The sequence below is a fragment of the Vicugna pacos genome, chromosome 19 (assembly GCF_048564905.1).
Source record: "Vicugna pacos chromosome 19, VicPac4, whole genome shotgun sequence".
Classification (NCBI taxonomy): domain Eukaryota; kingdom Metazoa; phylum Chordata; class Mammalia; order Artiodactyla; family Camelidae; genus Vicugna; species Vicugna pacos.
Genome location: NC_133005.1, coordinates 34,132,988 through 34,142,496, shown reverse-complemented (window position 1 = coordinate 34,142,496; position 9,509 = coordinate 34,132,988). Strand labels below are relative to the sequence as shown.

At 42.8% G+C, this 9,509-nt stretch overlaps 1 non-coding gene across 1 annotated transcript; it reads right to left on the bottom strand.

Moving 5' to 3' along the window:
- Nucleotides 1-5,833: 5,833 nt before the first annotated feature.
- Nucleotides 5,834-5,906, bottom strand: TRNAD-AUC (transfer RNA aspartic acid (anticodon AUC)). The gene has a single exon. It is a non-coding gene; the product is annotated as a tRNA-Asp (tRNA).
- Between the last annotated feature and the right edge of the window lie 3,603 nt (nt 5,907-9,509).

The following is a 9,509-nucleotide window of genomic DNA, read 5'->3' as shown; positions in this document are numbered from 1 at the left end:
ACCTCCCTTTCGCCTTGCCCCAAGATTCAAGGCTCATTTCCCAAACCACACCCCCATTCCTTGCAGGGATTGTTCGGATCATCATCTCAGAGGGACGTTCCCAGCAGGGAACTTACCTCCCGGCAGGTGCAGGCCTAGAGCAGACTTGGGGCCCTAGAGGAGAGCCAGGGAGTTTCCCCAAAACCCCACTCAGGCTATCCTCCCTGTGACCTCACAAACTCTGTGTGCTGCCTCGGGCTCAGGAGTCTCCTAACTTTTAAAGGCCCAGAACTCTTTTAAGAAACTAAATCTCAAGGGAACCTCAGCACCAAAAAATGGATCAAGAGAAAGTGCTGTGTGGCTCCCCATCCCTGCTGACCCTGACCCTGAGAGGGCCCCTGAACCCTGGGCTAGCCCATCCACTTCTTTTTACTGCTGGGAAAACTGAGGTCCAGAGGAGGGAAGAGATTTGCCAAGAATGCAGAGCAAGTCAGAGCCAGCACCTAGACAGGAAGTCCGGTCTCCTGAGTTGAACCAGCCTCTTGTTGATAAACAGCACCATCTCTCCCGTCCGTCCTGTCCTGAACTCTTAATTGCAATCTGGAAGACTCTACCCCTCCTACACAGCTTCATTCAATCATTCAGCAAACTCTCACTAGGCTCCTTCTAAGTGTCAGGTAACCAGCCAAGCCCCTGACCTCAGGGAGTGGCAAACTGATGCGTAAGACAAATACATGCAGAGATATTTATGATCCACTCTGACAAAGCCTCATCAGAGACCATTCATCCCTTATTCTCAGAACTTATCGCACAGTAGGTGCTCAATACATACGTGTGGAGCCTGAGGAAGGAGAGACGTAGGCTGACGGGCCATGTTAGACTTCAGAGCTCTCATCTTTCCCTCTCGCTCCTCCCATCACTCAGCCCCCCATGCAGAGATGGGCTGAGGACAAGAGAACTCAGACCCAAGCTCCGCCTGAACTTTGTGCTCTGATTGGCCTAGACCTGGGCCGTGTGACCTGGTGGCCACAGGGTCCATATGGTTGTTTTAATTAAAATTAATTAAAATTTAAAATTCCATTCTGCAGTCTCACTAGCCACACTTCTAGTGTTCAAAAGCCATACGTGGCTAGTGGTGACCATCCTGAACGTCATAGATCATCAGCATCATCACAAAAGTTCTCTGGAATTGTGCTGCTGGTCTAGAGCGACTCCTAGGACCAGCACAATTTTCAGAGTATTTGGGAATTGACATAAGGCTGCCAACTCTTTGTTTTGCCAGAAAATTTTAAAAGCAATAACAATGATTAAAAAAGAAAAGAACATGGACACTAAGAGTGATATGAAATTCTTGATTGGGTTCTCAATTTAAGAAACCCACATTAAGGGATACTGGTGGGACAACTGGAAAGATTTGAATACAGACTGCAGATTGAAAGTGGTTATGTAGGAGACTGCCCTAGTTCTTTGCAGATTAGGGATGGAGGATTTAGGATGTCTGCAACTAACTCCTATGTGGTTCAGGAAAAAAAGTATTATATAGTAACCTAAATGTCCATCAACAGATGACTAGATAAAGAAAATCTGTATATATATATATACACACACACACACACACACATATATACAATGGAATATTACTCAGCCATAAAAGAGAATGAAATATTGTCATTGGCAGCAACATGGATGGGCCTGAAGATGATCATACTACATGAAGTAAGTTAGAGAAAGACAAATAACATATGATATCACTTATATGTAGAATCTTTTAAAAATGACACAAATGAACTTATTTGCAAAACAGAAAGAGACTCACAGGCATAGAAAACAAACTTACGGTTACTTGCGAGGGAAGGTGGGAAGAAGGGATAAATTGGGAGTTTGGGATTGGCAGATACAAACTACTATGTACAGAACAGATAAATAACAAAGTCCCACTGTATAACACAAGGAACTATATTAAATGCCTTGTAGTAACCTATAATGAAAAGGAATATGAAAAAGAGTATGTGTGTATATGTCTATATTCCCCTTCCCCTATATATATAAGTGAATCACTATGCTGTACGCAAGAAACTAATACATTGTGAATCAACTACAATAAAAAATAAAAATAAAAAAGTTACAAAGTATTATATAGATATATATATTTGTAGAGAGAGAGACAGACAGACAGAAAGCAGTTGTGTGAATGTGTTAACGAGTGGGTCTAGCTGACGCTTATAAGAGTGCTCATTGTATTATTCTTGTAACTTTTTTGAAGGTTTGAGAATTTTTCAAAATAAAAAATTGGGGGAAAAATAAGTCAAGACAGTGGTTACTTCACCGCTGGGGCAAAGCATGAGGGGTCCTGTGGGGCTGTGCTGAGACTCTAGCTCATGATGTGAGATGTCAGTTACATGATGGTGCAGCGGACTGAATTGTTCCCCAACCCCTGCACTCCCCTCTCCAAAAATGATACGTCCACCTGGAATGTGGGGATGTGACCTTATTTGGAAAAAGGGTCTTTCCAAATTAATTAAATGAAAGATTTTGAAATGAGATCATTCTGGATTAGAGCCGGCCCTACATCCAACGTCTTGTGTCCTTAGAAGACAAAGGCCAAGGGAAGTTTGAGAACCAGAGACACAGGGAAGAAGGCCATGTGAAGATGGAGGCAGAGTGATTGAGTGACACTATCACAAGCCAGGTAACTCCTAGAACCACCAGAAGGTGGAGGAGGCAAGGAAGGATTCTCCCCTAGAGCCTTCAGAGTCAAGTGCAGCCTTGCCAACACCGTGATGTCAGACTTCTGGCCTCCAAAACTAAGAGAATATATTTCTGTTGTTTTAAGCCACTGAGTTTCTGGTAATTTATTACAGCAGCTCTAGGACATTAACACCGGTGTGTTCACTTAAAGAAAATTCATCAGGCTGTACGCTTAAGATTTGTGCATGTTTCTCTATGTAAGTTAAACTTTATTTTTTGAATTGATGTATAGTTGATGTACAAGTTTGTGTTAGTTTCAGGTATGCAGCAAAGTGATTCAGTTATACATATATACATTTTTTTCTGATTCTTTTCTATTGTAAGTTATTACAAGATATTGAGCAGACTTCTCTGTGCTATAGTAGGTACTTTTTTGGTTATCTCTTTTCTATGAGGTAGTTTGTATCTGTTAATCCCAAACGCCTAACTTATCCCCCCTCCCCCCGCTTCCCCTTTGGTAATCATAAATTTGTTTTCTATGTCTGTGAGTCTATTTCTGTTTTGTAAATAAGTCCCTTTGTATCATTTTTTTCAGTTCCACATATAAGCAATATCATGTGATATTTGTCTTTCTCTGATTTACTTAGTATGATCATCTTTAGGTCCATCCATGTTGCTGCCAATGGCATTATTTCATTCTTTTTATGACTAAGTGATATTCCATTGTGTATATATACCACAATATCTTTATCCAATCATCCACCAATGGACATTTAGGTTACTTCAATATCTTGGCTATTGTGAATAGTGCTGCTATGAACACTGGGGTGCATGTATCTTTTCGAGTTACAGTTTTCTCTGGATATATGCCAAGGAGTGGGATTGCCGGATCATATAACTCTATTTTTAGTTTTTTAAGGAAACCCCATACTGTTCTCCATAGTGTCTGTACCAGTTTACGTCCCCACCAACAGTGTAGAAGGGTTCCTTTTTCTCCACATCCTCTCCAGCATTTATTTGTAGACTTTTTTGATGGTGGCCATTCTGACTGGTGCGAGTTGATACCTCATTGTAGTTTTGATTTGTATTTCTCCAATAAGCTCCTTTAAAATGTACTTAAATAAGTTAGAATGACTCTTTAATATTGGCATTCATTTATTTAAAAGTTGTAAAGAAAAGGTTTTTGTAAAGACAATCTCAAAATAAAAGACGGGGCCCATCAAATGACGTTTAACTTTATGACACCTTTTTCATTCTTTTGAGTAAGAATCCGAAAACATATCTCATCACAGTTAAGCACTGGCTGCAGCTGGGCTGCACCAGAACCACGTGGGGAGCCTTAAAAACTGCAGAATCCCAGACAGAGAGGTCACCGGGACAGGACAGGGAGTCCAGAAATAGAGCAGAATATGTGTGGGAATTTAGTATATGCTAAAGGTGGCATTTTAAATTTGTGGAGGAGGACAGCCTATTCAATATGGTGTTGGTTCAACTGGCTAGTCACTTGGGAGAAAATAAAGCTGTATCTCTACCTCCTTCCAATCTCCAAAATAAATTCCAGATGGATTAAAATTGTAACTGAGAAAAAAAAAAAACGCCCTAAAAGATCTACAAGAGAATGTGAGACGTTTTCTGTTTATAATCTTGAGGTAGGAATTGCCTTTCACAAACATTCTCTGACTACCGATCCCCTAACTCTGTGCTCGGTGCTGTAGCTGGGGGCAGCAGCAGACCCTTGTTCTCGGGAAAATCACACTGGTGATAGTGATCTAGAATCATGGTTCCCAGGTTCTCAGATTTCACTAACTGTTAGTAGTAATTTTTAAATGATTTGCTTTTAATAATCTTAGAATGGGGAAAGCATTTCTACGCAAAATACAAAACCTCAAAGCTGTTATGAAAAAGATTAACTGGGCTAGGGGATAGCTCAGTGGTAGAGCACGTGCTTAGCATGCATGAGGTCCTGGGTTTAATCCCCAGTATCTCCATTAAAAAATAATAATAATAAAATATATAAATAAGTAAACCTAATTACCTCCCCCCCAAATAAAGAAAAAGATTAATTAATTTTGCTACCAAAAAATAAATGGCCAAAAACCAAAATGGCCTTTATGAGGGGGAGAATGGAGATAGACTGCTTAATGAATATGAGGTTTTCTTTTGAGGTGATAAAAAAATGTTTTGCAGTGAGATAGAGGTGGTGGTTGCACAGCATTATGAATGTACTAAATACTAACTAATTGTTAGTATTGTAAGCTTTAAAATGATTAATTTTATATCATGTGAATTTTACTTCAATAAAGATAAATAAATAAGAATACAATTTTGCTAAGGTCCACTAAGAAAAAAAAACTACCCAAATACTCCACTGGGAAAAAGTTTGCAACACAAAGGGCAAAGAATCCATTTCCCTACATACAAAGAGTGCCTACAAATCAATAAGACAAAGATAAACAATCTGGTGTTGGTGAGGGCATGGAGCAACAGACAGCCTCATATGTCATTACTCAGAATGCAGATAGGTGTGAACTTAGGGGAATGTAATTTGGAAATAATTTTAATAGACGTAACTTTTGACCCAACAATGTCACTGCTAGGATTTTTTTCTTATAAATATACTTACACAAGTGTTCATTGTACTATTCTTTTGGCTTTTTTTTAATCAGTTATCTTTTTTGGGGGGGTAATTAGGTTATTTTATTTATTTATTTAATGGAGGTAGTGGGGATTGAACTCAGGACCTCATGCATGCTAGGCACTAACTCTACCACTGAACTGTACCCTCCCTGCTCTCCATTGTACTATTCTTGCAACTCAAGCAAATATACAGGTTCAAAAATGCTTATCATCACAATGAACCTAAGCGCCCATTAGTAGGGAACTGATTAAATAGGGTACATTCATTAAGTGGAATTCTATCCAGTCATTAAAAAAATGATATATATTTATACGTTCTTTTTTCAAAATTGAGTTTACAATGTTGTGTATTTATATGTTCTTATGGAAAACAGTCCAAGACAAGAAATATTGTGTGTCTTGGCATGGGGGTGGGGAAGCAATGTCTCCAACAGTGAGTATTATACATCCAGTGTTTACAGGTTCTTCTTTTTTCATTTTTTTTTTATTTTGGGGAAGGAGGTCATTAGGTTTACTTATTTATTTTTAATGGAGGCACTGGAGATTGAACCCAGGACCTCAAGCATGATAGGCACACACTCTACCACTGAGCTATACCCTCCCCTTCAGTATATACAGATTCTTAAAAGACATTTCTGGATGGTACACAAGGACCCGATAACAGTGGTCACCTCTAAGAAGTCACACTGATATTGAGGGACAGGAAGAGCGATTTTTACCTGAACTTCATATCTCTTGTACTTACTGATTTTTTTTAACCATGAACATAGGCTACTTTTTGCATACAGTCCTTTTTAAGGTTAATTTTTCTATGATGAAATAGTTTAGGCATAGGAATAATATAAATAATACTGAAATAAACTCAGGTTCCTGCCATCCTGGTTAAGTAATTTAACGTGAGTCACAATTTGAAGATCCCTGTGCATCCTTCCGTGATCTCACTCCCCTCCTCCCTCCCTAGAGAGAACACCATTTTAAATTTGGTGATATCCAATACACATGTTTTTATTCCCATGCATTTAAAAAGTCTTTTATAATTTCCTTATCTGTCAATAAACACTACAGTGTTTTGCATGTCTGTCCTTTATACAAATAGTGCTAACCTATAGTATGGCTCTTAGATCTGGGCAAGTCTGGCTTTAGATGGGTCTCCCTCTGGCCTTTCTCTGTCTGTGCCGCCCTTCACAGGGCAAGGATTCTAGAAAATGTGCACGCCTGTCAGCCTCTTTGAGATCACACCCAGGGTACCTGTGACCCCAGAACATCCAGCCGAAAAAGCACCGAGTCTGCCTCCACCTCCTATGCAGGACTCTTTTCAGGGTCCATCCCGCTGAGGGTGGACCATCTACCTAAGTGTGCACCTCTAGTCCAGAGAGGTGGACAAGAGCCGACTGTTGGGGAGGGGTGGGATGAGGACTAAATGGAGCTGAACCTGGGCTAGAGCGCCCACACACAAAACGGGGGATGGTGTGGGATGCAGATGGAGGCTTGGCCTTAGTTGGTATTCTTGCCTTGGACTCCGCTCCCACCCCCAACCCCCGCCAGCCCAGAGAGAGAGATTAAATTATGTGCATTTGGCAACTTGCTTTGTCACGCAACATTACATTTTTGAGCATTATCTATGTTAATATCTATAGCTCCGGTTTGTTGATTTTTTCACTCCCACACAGTATTTCTTAAAAGTTTTCAAAGTTTCAGATCCCCGGCCCCTCACCCAGAAGGAAGGAAAGGAGCTACATGGGCTGAAGCATCTGCACCTTTGGGAAGTTCTGCCAGATGCAGCTCAACAGCCCGATTTGGAAACCGCAGAGACGTAAGCGCCTCTTGGCATGCCCCTGGCTTTGCACAGGCTAACACTGTCTCTTGCTGCTGCCCCTCCTTGTGGTCCCCAAGGTCGGCCTTTCCTGGATGGGCTGCTGCACAGGCCACCCGCCCAGCGACCTGGTTCCCGTCCGGGAGGCATGATGGAGGCAGCGCGCGCCCCCTGCTGGAGAGAAACGCGAGCCGAGCTGATCGGTCCCTCGTCCCTCCACCCCAACCCCCACCCCAACCCCGCCCTCACCCAGCCTTTACCCTCAGCCTCTAGCGCTCATTTAAGGCCAACTCCACTGGGACACAAATAACTAACATCTCCTCTGCTTTTAAAGAACGTTCACACATAAAATAGACACTCTAATAGCTCCTTTTCATGGAGCCTTTATTAATAATAAAGGAGCGCCTTTGAGAATCTGCAGGGCTCAAATCCGCGTCCATCCTCTGATCTCTGTGTGACCTCTGGCAAGTCATTGGACTTCTGAATAACTCTGAGGTTCCTCATGAATAAAATGGTACAGTAATGTCACCTACCTCATAGAACTGCTTTGAGGATTAAGATGATGCCTGGCATTCAGCAAGGACTTGTTACTATTAGATGCCAAGTCCAGGGCTAAGATTTCTCCCTGTGACTGAGAGCTTACTTGTGCCAGCTGCTGCTCTATGTTCTTTCTGTTGATTGTGTCATTTAATCATCACAACTCCATGTGGTGAGTGCGCCTATGTTCACCCCCACTTTACAGAGGAGGAAACTGAGGCACAGAGAGATCAAGCAGCTTACCCAAAGGCTCACAGCCTGTCGGTGGTGGAATGTTATTTGAACTCAGGCAATTGTACTCCAGAGCTTGGACCTTACGCCTACATCCTCACATCTGTCTGGTGAGGCGTGTACTCTGCCCACTATACAGTTGGGGACTCTGAGGCTCAGAGAGGTGAAGTGATTTGCCTCTGATCACACAACTAATTAGCACTGGAGCCGTGGCTTGGTCTCACCCCAGTTCTGTCTCTTTGCATTGTCTAGTGTAACTCCCTGACAATGCAGCCAGCATGGTGATGCTGTGTGACAAATGAGGATGCTGAACTGAGATGGTTGAGTGACTTGCTCAAGGTCACAGAGCCACTTAGTAGGGAGCTTCTTCTGTTGGGGGTGGGGCCCAAGGACATTCTATCTGGGGGCCCAGCACCTCCACGGCGCCCTTCTGCAACCCTTGGCCATCTCTTGTCTTTATGATCACAGCTCCTGTTCCCAGGCATCCGAGTTTAGCACCACTTGCTTTCAGGCAGCCTCAGCACAGCTGTCACAGTTGTGCTCTCAAGCTGTCACTCACCCAGATCCTGGCCTTGGCATTGGCTCCTGAAGCTTCCTGTATGGCTCAGGGCTCAGATTCCATGCCCCTGCCCTCTGGGAAGCAGCAGGTACCATGGAAGGAGCTGAAGTTTGGAGGTTTGGAGCCAGATAGTCCAGGGTTCGAGTCCACTTGCATCTCTTCATTTCTGCAAGACCTTGGGTAAGTTTCATCACCTCCCTGCACCCTGTTTCATCACCTCTAAAATGGGGGTAATGATCAGTGCTTTGCAAGTACCTGTGAGGATGAAGTGCAATAAAGTGTGCACAGCATCTGGTACACAGTAGGTGCTCAGTAAATGTTAGATCCCTTTGCTAATCCTTTGCTCCAGGTCTATGTCTCCTGCCATTCATGTCCCCTTCTCACAGGTCCAGAAGCCCCCACCTTCTCTTCCAAGATGGCCCCTTGACCTGTATAAGATATCTCCAAGCCAGAGTTGGGCTGGTGTAGAACACACATCGTTTCTGCTGCCTGGGGCAGAGGGGACAGGCATACAAGCACTGGCCCATGGGCAGAATAACATTACCATATATAACTCAGCCATTGTTCAGTGGCCCATCAGGTTGGCTGATCACCTACTATGTGTCAGTAACTGTTCTTGGTAATGGGGCTACCGTGGTAAATAAGACGAGATCCCTGTTTGATGTCTATCATTGAGAACTTACATACTCAGTGTTCAGCCCCGGGGCTAGCCACCATCGATAATGATATTAGGCCCACTTCTGAGCACTCACTCATTTCCCATTCATTGTTTCATTTAATCCTCACAGATCTTATCAGAAGTATTAATGTCATCTCTAATTTATAGGTGAGGGAACAGAGAGTTAAGAAGCATAAAAAGGAGCTGGGGGCTGACTGCAGACAGTCCAAGCCCAGAGCCTGAGCTTCCCTGTACTGCCCATTAATCTCCCTTTCACTCCTCAAAGTTTCTATTGTTGTTCCCATTTTACAGATGAGGAAACTGAGACTCAGAGGGAATGAAGGCTGTCCAAGGTCACACAACATATAAATGTGGGTGCTGGGATATTTGGAGCCTAGATTTGGCCT